General features: G+C 44.6%; 1 long non-coding RNA gene across 1 annotated transcript in view; it reads right to left on the bottom strand.

Moving 5' to 3' along the window:
• LOC110598360 (uncharacterized) overlaps positions 1-7,177 on the bottom strand; it is a 60,481-nt gene extending 53,304 nt beyond the window's left edge. Inside the window, exon 1 of the long non-coding RNA XR_002484176.3 lies at positions 6,871-7,177. This is a non-coding gene — a long non-coding RNA (uncharacterized LOC110598360). The remainder of the gene's footprint in view (positions 1-6,870) is intronic.
• Positions 7,178-12,042: the final 4,865 nt, after the last annotated feature.

The raw sequence follows: 12,042 nt of genomic DNA, 5'->3' as shown, positions 1-12,042 counted from the left end.
TGATTCTCCTTCCCTCCTGTCCCTGCCCCAAGGAGATGCACACTAATCTAATTGGACACGCTTTGAGTCATGTCTCTTACTGGGCGGGTCACTCTGCCTGTAAAGATCATCCACATGGGTGTGGCTTGTCCTGCTTTGTGAACTTCTGGCTGGAGGGGTACCCCGACCTCAGGGCACAATGCACCAGCTCTGACACCCTTTTCTTTGTCTTCTCTAACTCCAATATTTACTGCTCAGTTTAAGGATTTAAAGGTCCCCATACGTCTTAGACCACATGCTTACCCAAGCTCTGTTGGAGTTTGGACCCAGTCCAGCAGACGCTGCACTTGGCAAGTGGTGATTGGCTTTGCCATTGCTATAGGAGTGGTGGGTCAGGCAGACATCAGCCCCTTGGTCTCACTCTCAGTTTCTTTCTTCGCATTCAGAGGGGTCTCGGCTTCTGCATATTCTATGTGCACCACCGATCAGCTTGATTCCAGCAACCATTTCCTAGTGAACTTTAATAAGTTGTAACTCAAGTTCTAAACTTGGGCAATACAAATTCTGCTGGCTTTGAGTCAGATCATTTTGGTTTCATACTGAATGCTTGGGTGCCCTGGGGCAAGTCAATTTATCTAACTGGTTCCGTGTTCCCATCCACAAAATGAAGATAATAATGTCTACCCTGCTTCACTCATTTGACCGGTATGTGAGATGAAATTTGAAATTGCGTTTCGTAAACCAAAAGTAATTCCCCAAAATGAAAGAGATTCAGGACCACAAATGAAAAGAAAACAAAACATAACTTTTTGTTATATTTTTAATATAGTGCCATTTGAAACTTAGTGGGTTTTTTTTTTCTTTTTAAACTTCTCATTGGAATTAACATGCTAAGAAAATTTGGTAAAGACCTTGAAGGAGACTTCAGGCCCGTTGTAATTGTTTGTTCTTCCTTTTGTAGTAAACATGTACTGAATTTCTTTTGTATATCAGACACACTCTGCCAGGAACTGGAGTAAAAGAGCTGAGCCAGGTGCAGCTCTCATCAATGAGCTCACAATCCATTGGGGAGAAGCAACCCTGCAATCAGACTGCACAGGGCTGTCTGTGATGGGAAAGTGGACGGACAGGGAGGCCACCAAATTGCCCAGGTCAGGGGGAAAGAAATTCCCTGCAACGTGCAGAGTATGCAGAAGAGGTAACTGCTCTAACGGAGGGCAGGGAGGGGCGCTCCACAGTGGGAGCATGTGTAAAGAACTGGAGTCAGGAGAAGACTTGGTACCTTTGGAAAGTTTCAAAGCGTCCAACATGGAGTGTCATATGAAAGGAGGTTAAGAGGGACACAGAGCAGTAGAAGCGTTAACCTGAAATATGACATGTTCTGACTTGTGTTTTAGAAAGATCCTTCTGGAAATGACTTGAGTTGATTATATCCTGACATTTGTCAGAGTCTTGGGTTTCCAAAACCCAGATGGATGAACCATCAGGGAACCTGGATTCCTACACACCACCTTCTAATCCTGAGCCTAAGGACGTGGTTTCTGAGTATGCTTTCCAGGAGATGCTCCTGATGTCATACGAACTACAGTGGAATTGAGAGTGGCTCCAGTAGAGTACGTCATGCCCTAAACCCCCTAACCTATGGACGTTACCTTATGTGGAAAAAGATCTTTACAAATCGTTCAGGCTCACGGGAGCTTTCCCAGGGTACTTCACGTGGGCCCTCAATAAGACTGCGAGCATCCTTGTAAGTAGACCCAAGACGAGGAAGCAGAGGAGAGGAAGAAGCAGCGTGATCACTTGGGCAGAGCCTGGGTGTGGCAGCCACAGCCCAGGGACACCTGAGCCAACAGGCCCTGGGGGAGGGACGGAGGAAAGCTCTCCAGAGCCCCCAGAGTGAGCTCCGCCTGCCAGCTCCTGGGTTTCCGTCATCTGGCCTCCATGTGAGGGGATATGCTTCTATTGCTGTGAGCTACCTAACCTGTGACTGGCTAAAGCAACCCTCAGAAGCGAACAACGCCAGCGGCAATTTAGCTTCTCCTTGCTGTTGGTGGACGTGGCCACGTGTACAAACTTCAAACCAAGCCCACCTGCTGTGATCTCTCTGGAAGCCGCCTTCCCCAGCTCTCCGGGGCCAGCTCCAAGTCACTGACTGCGTTGACCAGCACAGGACTCCAAGGATGCGGTGGTCCGAGAGCAGCTCCATCCTTATTTCAGTCTTAATCCTGGTACGGTGCTGGCTGGGCAGAAGTCACGTCAGGAGGCTGCTGGGATCCTCTGGCCAGACAGCAGGGGCTCTGTGTTCATTTGGCAAGGCTGCAAAGGTTTCCTTAATAGGCTGAGTGTGTGTGTGTGTGTGTGTGTGTGTGTGTGTGTCCCACTCCTCCCTAGGAGTCACTACTTAGGAAGCCCTTTTAATACTACTAACACAATTTCCAGAGCACCCACCAAAGCCCAGGCTCTCCAGAAAACAAGGAAGCGAATTAGTTGCAGTATCTGCCCTGAAGCCTGTTCCCAGCCCAGTGAGAAGGGACGCGGTGTAATGTAAAGTGGAGGAAATGACTGGACCCAGACAAACTTCATCTCAGTTTTAGGCTCTGTCTCTTGTCAGGTGTGTGACTGTCAGGAAGATTCCTCAGCTCTTTGTGACATGAAGAAAATAACACCGACTCCCAAAGTTACGGAAAGGATTGCGTAAGGCAGAGTGTGCAGAGCCCTATGTGCACCCGTGGTCACCGGCTGGCCCTTCTTAAATGGGGCTACTGTGACTTCACTTATGCTGTGGTAGAAGTGGGTAGAAGAGTCAAAAACTGACAGAAAGTAAAAAACTGTATGTTTGTGGTGGAGTCTGGAGAAGCTCCTCAGAGCTGTGAATCACTGGGGCAGAGGGTTGAGGAGGAGGTGAGAACTGAGTGTGTGGGGAGGAAACAGAAGCCCCGGCTCCGCACCAGCCTCTACCTTGAAGGTGATGAGAAAGTCACGTGCCTTTTCAATTGATGGAGAACTAACACGGTGTCCCCTAATTTCACGTTTAGGAAACAGAAACTATTGATTTCAACAGCACAGCGTTTGCTTCATAGAATCATAGTGAACACCAACTACTCGAAGAACTAAGGTCTAAACTCTCATTTGAAGAAGGAACTATTTCACCTAAGAAACTTTCCTGCTTAGGACCAAAGCAAAAATGTAAAAAAAAAAAAAAAAAAAAATTAAAAGCGGTTTACAAGCACCTCCTCCACGCCTTCAACATTTCCCACGTGTGGTTTAAGGCATCCCATGTTATCACGTGGCCCAAGGCCATCATCACACACAGCAGTGCTTCAGTGGGGCCTGCGGCAGGTGCCTTCTCAGCAGCGTCTGTGACTGCGTCCTTACACCTGCCACATCTGCTCTTGCCTGGACCATGAGCCTCCTCTTTAGCTCTCTGTGTGCCCTAGTCAAGCCTAACCTAGAAATACTTCCACACACCAGACCTCATCTAATTTTAACCTTCATGACAGTCCTGGGAAAAGAACGTCATTATCCTCAACTCAAAAATCTTTAGTAACTCACCCAAATACATGCATCTAAGAGCTAGCGGACCGAAGCTGGGTTTATTAGACTGAAAATGTGATTTTTCTACACCAAAGCCTTTTCCATTCCCAGGCTTTCATTCATTCATTCATTCATTAAAGATATTTTGGGGGTGTGCTATGTGGGAACCCCTGGATGCTGGAACTTAACATCTGCTGTCTTCTTGCACCTTTTGCCTATTTTGGTCCTCTTTTTATCCCTTGAGATTTAGCAGATTGTCTACAGATGCCTGAACTTAGAGATTGGAGGACCACCACCATGCCCTTCAACAACATCTCCTACAGCCTGGTCTCCAGAGGAGATCAGCTAATTCTGGTCTCGTCTCTTCTTTGAGTGTGTTCCAACCATCATTGTTCCTCCAGAATTGTAGTGCTTAGATTCCTGTGGGATCTTTCAAAATTGCCTGTACCAAACTGTTTGCACCTTATTTAAGAGTAGTCTTTCCTAACTCAGACCAAGAGGACTGCAGAAAGATGAACTTGTGGCCCAAAGCATCACTGCCTTCTGATCTTCACAGGGACTGCCTACACCCACTATGGCCCTACTGAGAAAATTAGAAGGGAGTGGACCAAAATGGAATAGAATCACCAGTTGTGAAAACTATTCCAAGCCTTGAAACCCACAGGTATCTGAATTTTTTTCCATCAACTAACTTTACTGAACTACAAATTCCGGTCTCGTGCTGGATTAAAACTGCTTCCAAACACTTCACTCCTCAGTGGAGTGTTCTTTGGAAAAGCCCAAATATTCATGTAAGAGACGTCTAATCATGGTGCTCCTTGTTTTTAAATAAGATGAGACAAGTAAAAGCAAGTGTCCCATAATTCATAATGTGAACCCTTTCAGAAAACATTTTCATGAAAAATTTGATTAGTAGTCTAATTATATTATGCATAAGATGACTTTTCCAAAGCTAGAAAATGCATACATGTTTTTGGGAAAAGCTGAGAATATTTTCTGAGGACTGTTCTGCATCTAGGATTGGTTGGTCTAGAAACCAGGACAACAAGACAGGCCCTGCCTTCTCATTGGCTGTTCGCAGCAAGGGACACTCCTGAAGGAGCCAGAATCAGCTAAACATTGGATCTGTTCAGGGGCTGCTTCCTCATGTGGGAGAGACAGCATGCGCATCTAGAGAGCAATTGGCCTGCCTGCGGTTGACTTCAGGCTCTGCCATTCACAGCCTGTGTGCCCCACAAGGGATTTGGCCTCAGTTTCCAGTTGCACAGTTGTGAGGACCTAACCAGGGCCAGCATCTAAGTCCACAGATTTACAGCAGATGCACAATGAATGGTAGCTGATTGTAGGTTCAACAGTAGCCTAGTTACCTAGGTGGAAACCCGTGTTGGAGGAACATAGGCAGCTAGATTCTCCCCTAGATGCTTGTGTGAGGGTCCACTGGCATTCTCTGAGGTCCATCTCTGTATGGCAGGCATTCACTAGGCTCACATTCAGTACACTCTCCCTAGTGGGTTGAATGGTGATCCTCTGAAAGATATGTCCACATCCCGACCACTGGAAGCTGTGAATGTCACCTTATTTGCAAAAGAGTCTTTACAGTTGTAGTTAAATTAAGCACCTTGAAATGAGGAGATCATCCTGGATAATCTGGGAGTGTTGTCAATTTAATAAAAATGTCCTTAGACACACAGACACACAGAGGAAAAAATCAATGTGGAGATGAAGGCAGAGATTGAAGTGATGTGACCACAAGCCCAGGAATGCTGGGGCAGCCATCAGAAGCTGGAAGAGGTAAGGGACAGATTCTCTCCCAAGCCCCCAGAGGGAGAATGTACTCCTGAACCACAGATTTTTAGCTCACAGAATTATGAGAGAAGACATTCTGTATTTGAAACCACCCAATTTGTGATAATTTGTTACAGCAGTCTTCAGGAACTCATAGATGGTCCCTGCTGCATGGGCATTCTTGAATATTCAGAAACATCAAACAGGTTCAAATTGGTTTGAACCAGTTCAGACCAGTTTAAATTCACACCATCAGTAAGTTCTGGCACCAGATGTAAATGTGAGTCTCCTTCACATGAAGGCATGTGATTGGGTATTTGTTTGTTCAATTGACCTATCAAGTAGTTATACTTAAGTCATCCATGAGGGCTATTGGATTAGGAATGAAGTATCATTACTTAGGAATGTTAGATGGGGTCCAGTGAACCAGCTCAGCATCTCCACCTCCATCTGACATAATCCAACCTCTAGAACAAATCCAGTAAGCAGGAGCTGGTTTCCTAAGGTGGCATTCCATATTGGCAGCACTGATGGCTATACATGTACTTATTAAAAAGTGAATATTATTTGGATTGTCCATCCTTAGTTCTACTCTAGAGTAGCAAATTACAGAAGATTCTGTGCAGTAAGGGAAAGTAGAATGGTCAGATACAAAGTTAGGGCTAGAAGACCCAGAAGTTTCCCATTGCCTAGAGCAGATGAGAGTCATTTTAGCCCTTCCACCAACTTCCTGTATGATACAGAGAAAATCATTAAATTGCTTGGGCTCCCTTCTCTTTAGCAGGAAATGGAGAGTCTGGAATATACTATTTCTAGGGGTTCTTTCATCAAGACCCCCAAGTACTACCTTTAGAATGAATATATATGGGGCAAGGAATCTGCACCAAGTTCTCACTCTGTTCTATCACTACCTGGTCAAAAGTCACTGGCATATGTATAATCCAATAGAGACTTTAAGAATATCACTCAGCCAAATATTGCACTGGAGAGAGACTCCAGGGTCATTTTGAACCTTAATAATCAGAGACGGATTAGATTTCTAGCTGTCAAGTTTTTGTTTACCATAAGCACATTTTTCCTGTATAAATAGCCCCTTACATTAGGCCTCACTGTGCAGCCTATAAGATGCTTCTTCCTCCACAGTCATTGATTTCCAGCCTGAGATGCGGGCTGGCACCGTCTCCAGTTCACGGTGGGCCAAGCAGGTCTTTCTTTAGGAGAGGGTAAAACTAGAATGGATCCCAGCTCCTTCTTGAGACAAAACCTCTGTATTTCAGATGCATGGACCTGAAGTGGTACAGCCGCAGGATCCACTGTTTGCTTCTGTGAGTTAGTGACTCTCACCGGGTCGAAGTCAAAGCACAGAGGGGAAAAGAACCTTGCCCAGAACCACTGAGCCGAACTATGGGACAGAATGGGTCTTGCAGAGCCTGGCCAAGGGTGCACTGGGTGAGCCCTCTCTTCCTTAAAGTTCCTTCAATCCTGTTAAATGACTAGAAAGGAATCCTAATAAGAACCTGCACAACTTACATTTATAACATTTCACCAAGTAAATCAAAGAGGTGGCCTGACCTTGAAGTCACTGTTTGTCTTCTTAGGATGAGGTGATGGGATGCCTCAGAAGAGCCCAGGAGAAGCCCGGAAGTTTCCTGAGAGTGATTTGTGCTGTGGCCTGGATGCTGGATCCAGTTGAATGGTTCCTCTGTCTTTGTCCTCAGTGCTTCCCCTCCGTTCCAGGCTGCAGGCCCAACTCCTTTTGCATAATTGCTCCGGTTATGTAATCGTCCCCATCTCTGGGAGACCGCAGAGGTCACTCACTGTGGCATGATGTCAGGACAAGAGCAGCCTGTGCTAATCAGACCACAGCCAGGAACAGGACTGGCCGCTCCTTGTGCTTGACCTGGGGCACCTGGCTTCCTGTCCCAGCTCAGGAGGCTGGCTCTGAGGATGTTAGAAGCATGCAGAAATAAACTTGTCCTGTAGCGTCCAGGGAAGAAGGTGAGCGGCCCTCTGGGTCCCCCAGGCCAACAAGGAAGCGAGGGAATGGGGAGCCTCGGTGGCTCGCAGAGTCCCTGAGGGTCATCGCTATGGTACTGGGCGCTGGGGTGAGAGGGGAAGTGGGGTTCATGGCACTGACTGCCTGTGCCAAGCCCATCCATGTTAGTGAGAACATGCCAGAAGTTCGTAGGTGCTGAGGAGAGACCAGTGTAAAGCCTTCATTTCTTCCACAAGGGAGGGGAAAGGAAATAGCTAGGACTGGTGGAGTATTTGGTCCGTGGTTTTGCCGATTCACCCGGCCCTCCCTTCACTGCAGAGGAGGCTGCTGGGGAACTCAGCCTCCCTCCCGTGCCTTACAGAAGCACAGGTGCCCTTATCCACCCTCCAACAGCCTTCTACCCACAGCATCCTCAGGAGAGCTGGGGAGACCCTGGACAGCCCCTGCGGCCTGACTCCTCCACTCTGACCCCCACAGCCAAAATGCCGAACCATGGCTGGATGATCCTGTCTGTGCTTAAAATTCTTTCTCATTTTTTTCGTAATGTTTACTCCCTTTCAATCTTTCTCTTTAATATTACTTTTACTAGTAAGAACGACAATAAAAATTGTAACTAATATTGTATTGTACTTTTTTTATAATATCCAAACTGTGTGTATTCAAAATTAAGCTTTTCATTTAAAATTAAATTAAAAGAAATAATAACAGATATCTCATGTGCCTCTACCTAGTTTCCTGCAGTGGTAACTTCTAGAAAAACAATATACTATCCCAACCAGAGTATTGATCGACAATAAAGAACGTTTTCTTCATCTCAAGATTTCCCATTTGTCCCTTTGTGGCCCCACCCACATCCGCCCTTAATCCCTGGCACACTAATCTGTTCTCCATATCTAAAATGTGGTCATTTCAGCAACTTAATGTGAATAAAGAGAGGAATCATAAAATATTTCAATAATGCAGTGTATAACTTGGGATCATTTTTTCAAATTTTTATCAATAAATTGTTAGTATATGTAAATACAATTTTTGTGTTGCTCTTATATTCTGTGACATTGCTGAAATCACTAATTCATTTCAGAAGGTTCTTAAAATTATTTTTTACCTATTTATTTCCTTTAATATGCCTTGGGATTTCTAAATAGAAAACTATGTCATCTGCAAAAGCAGAGAAACTTTTTCTCTTCCAATTTGTTGGCCTTTTCTTATTTTTCCTTTTGTCTTATTGCAGTGACTATAAATTCTAGTACCTGAATACTTCCACCATTCATATTCAAGTACTAGAATTTATAGCCACTGATCTTAGGGGATAAGCATTCTGCTTTTCATAAGTGTTATGTTTTGGCTTCATAGAACAACCTCAGAGTCTTCTGGAGACTCAGTTTTCTGATTATCGAATCTTGAAGACTGGATTTGATCCATCAGTGATTTATAAAGTAGAGTGAGTGGAAAATATTCTTGAGTTCATGTTTTTGGATGTTTGTTTGTTATTCTAGTGGTATTTTGCACAACAGTAGTATAAAAAGGGTAGTACCATTTCCAAAATCTCCCAGTACTACTAAAATAGAACACTGAATTTCCTTTCTGGCTCTGAGGTCCCTCATTCTCTGATGGCTTGTGGCCCTAGATCATGATGGTGGTGCTTCAGTTGTGTGATCTCTGTGAGATGCTTTTTTTGTGAGATGCTTTCATTTAATTATACCTATCACCTAAGTGTGGCAGGTGGTATGGTTTTATTTTCCATGTAGAGACTTTGAAACCTAGACAGAACAGGGACTTGCTCAAAGCCAACGGAAAGCACAGAGCAATGCCTCTCTGCCTGTGGGATGCCTGTGAGACCAGGAGAAAGCGCACTTGCAGAGGGACTTGGGGTACCTACTCCCATGCACATCAGTTGATCCACATATGTTGGCTAAGCACGTACTTTGGGTGTAGAAATGCAAAGACATGTGCAGCTTAAGGGGAAAGGAAATAATAATTTACTCCCCTGAGATCCTTGAAAACAGAATTGTTTCTGGTCCATCCCTCTGAGACAGTTCCTTAATCTCAGTGCACCTCAAAATTGTCATCTGTAAATCGGGAAAGAAATATTTACCTCAAGGTTTATTAAAAGGCATCACATTTATATAAAAGACTAATAGACAACCACACCTGTAGTAAAAGCCCAATAAGAGGTATCTCTCATTCATTCAATTACCGTAAAAAAGTTCCATCATTATATATCTTTGTAAAACAGGGTAATTTATTGGGAAAATGGTAGTAATTACAAGAAGATGTATATTTGGTTTTATTTAAGCAACTTGTTCTGGTTTTACTCAGAAATGCCTCTAATGGGAGTTCTCAGCTCACAGCCAAGTTCTTGTCCTTTACCACCTGTATTTCTCTAAATAACTCCTATTCGAGGAATCTCAGGAAATAGCCAGGGACAGGTGGATGAGGAACATTGTGCACTTCTCAGGCCAACTCTGGTTTGAACCATTTAATCGAAAGTATCTTCTTTTAACCAGGAGCCTTACCAGTTGTCAACTTGACAACAAAACATCTACTTGAAGAGTCCTGAGTTGGCATTTGCAGAGGAGCTGGAGGTAAAGTCAGCTCTCTGCACGTGGTTGTCTGCTCGGCTTCAATTGACCTGATTCTTTGGTTTATGATCTGTGTCTGGATTATAGACCATTGATGCACAGAGGAGATTTTAGACACAATGAAAATGGAGGAGAGAAAATTCAGAGAAGATCTCTAAGCAAGGTGAAATTGTCTGATTAGAATATTCCATGGCCACATCCAACTCTATAGATCCCAAAGCAGCAGATGTTTAAGGAAAATTAGCAGACAGTGCATTTGGAGCTCTGTGTGAGCCCGGGCAGTGATTTTTTCTTGCAGAGGTCATGGCTCCTACCTATACAAGAGGAGGATGCACTGAGGAATCCCTGCAATTGTCTCAACAACCATGCTCCTCTGAACTTTGAGCTGACATGCAATCTTCATGTTTTTCTCTCTGAGCACACGTGGCCAGGCACCAGCTCTGAGCACTGAGTGCAGGCACGTGTAGTTCCCAGAAACCTCCATGAATTCTCATGTTCTCGGAATGAAAGGAAGAAAATGAGAACTGAATTCCCTTGTCGTTAAAATTCCCTCCTAGACTACTGCGTTCCTGTGGAATTGAACAAATTATCTAAGAATCAGTGTTTGTGCTTAATTGGACGACAGTGGAAACCGCAAAGTCTGACAAGAGAGGGAGATGAAATAGAAATATCTCCAGGCATTGAAAAGTTTGACAGGCAGAAGAGCTTGTGATTTGAAAGACACTTAATGCTGAACATGAGTCAGCATCAGACAGGCTAAAAAGTTAAATAATTAAGCTTACATAATAGCTATCTGCTTGAATATCTAGATTTGGATTTAATTAACATTTCTAACCTCTCTTTGTCAGTAACTATATTATTCCATTTAAAAGTGGAGAATTTTCACATTTTTTTTAAAGAAATTTATTTTATAGCATGTCTATGAATTTGTTTCCAGGTTGAGCAAAGCAGCTCTGAAATTCCAACTCTTCCATTGCTCCCCCCAGAAAAATAATCTAGATTTCGTTTTTCTAAAAAAGAGAGGAAATGGAGGCCCCCGAGTTATATTTCTATAGGTAAAATTGGAATGCCGATGACAGCGTGCGTCTAATTCACTTGAGCATCTACTGCATGGCAGGCCCTTTTCCATGCAGTGGGGCTTGTTGGGAGTTGTAGGGGAGACCCAGCTGAGTGGTCACCAGGAGAAGCTCCCGGGCAAGGAGAAAGGCAGAGCCTTCAGTGAAGACCCTTCAGGGACAAGAAAGTATGAGATCTGCCAAGGAGGATGGAGTGACTCCTTGGGTAGGGGGAGCGGGGGAGGGAGCAAGGGAGGAAGAAGCCTTGGGTTAGGCCCCGAGGACCAAGTAGAATGCTCCCAAATTGATTACCAACCATGCCTTAGTACATAATTATGATTTACAACCTCCTCAGGAAGGGTGGATGTGTACAAAAAATATTCAGAGGGCAAATAAGGCAAAATCCTAGATTGTAGAATAAGAGGGAAACTCCTCCATGCTGCTGACGGGAGCAGGCCCTCTGGCCTTGCCCTGCACCTGGAGGGGTGGGCAGGTATAAAAGGAGGACAGGAGGTCCTGGAGGAAGGTGCTCCATGTTTAGCTTTGCTTGTGCAGAGAGCAAGGGAAGAGAGAAGCTGCAGCCTGAGGCTGGGAGGCCTTGGCTGCTAGGCTAGGTTTTACTTGTTGAATTTTTACAAAGCTCTATCAGTCATATACCATAGACATGGGTCTTCCCCAATTGAAAAATATATACATTTCTTTTTTTTCTTTTTCTTTTTCTTTCTTTTTAAAACTCTACCCAAAGAGCCAACAAGACGACCTTCGAATCTGGTGCTCTCTGCTCAGTAGATATGCATGTTCATTTCCTCCTGTTTTCCATAAGAAGTGACCACACACTTTCCAGGCTTTGACCGAGGGACATTTGGGGTGTCCTAGTGTTGCTCTCTTCCAGGCTGGCCTCTGGCTAGTCTTGGCCTCTGGCTAGTCTTGGCCTCTGGCTAGTCTTGGTATGGCCCTGCCATTCATTCATTCTCTCTCTCTCTCTCTCTCTCTCTCTCTCTCTCTCTCTCTCTCTCTCTCTCTCTCTCACTTGATGAGTCCCTGTGTAACAGTGCTTCACTGGATGCTTTGACTATACCCCTTGTGGCTTTGAAACTGACATGTTTGTTTC

The sequence above is a fragment of the Ictidomys tridecemlineatus genome, chromosome 12, assembly GCF_052094955.1.
Source record: "Ictidomys tridecemlineatus isolate mIctTri1 chromosome 12, mIctTri1.hap1, whole genome shotgun sequence".
Taxonomy (NCBI): domain Eukaryota; kingdom Metazoa; phylum Chordata; class Mammalia; order Rodentia; family Sciuridae; genus Ictidomys; species Ictidomys tridecemlineatus.
This window is presented reverse-complemented; position numbering and strand designations above follow the sequence as displayed.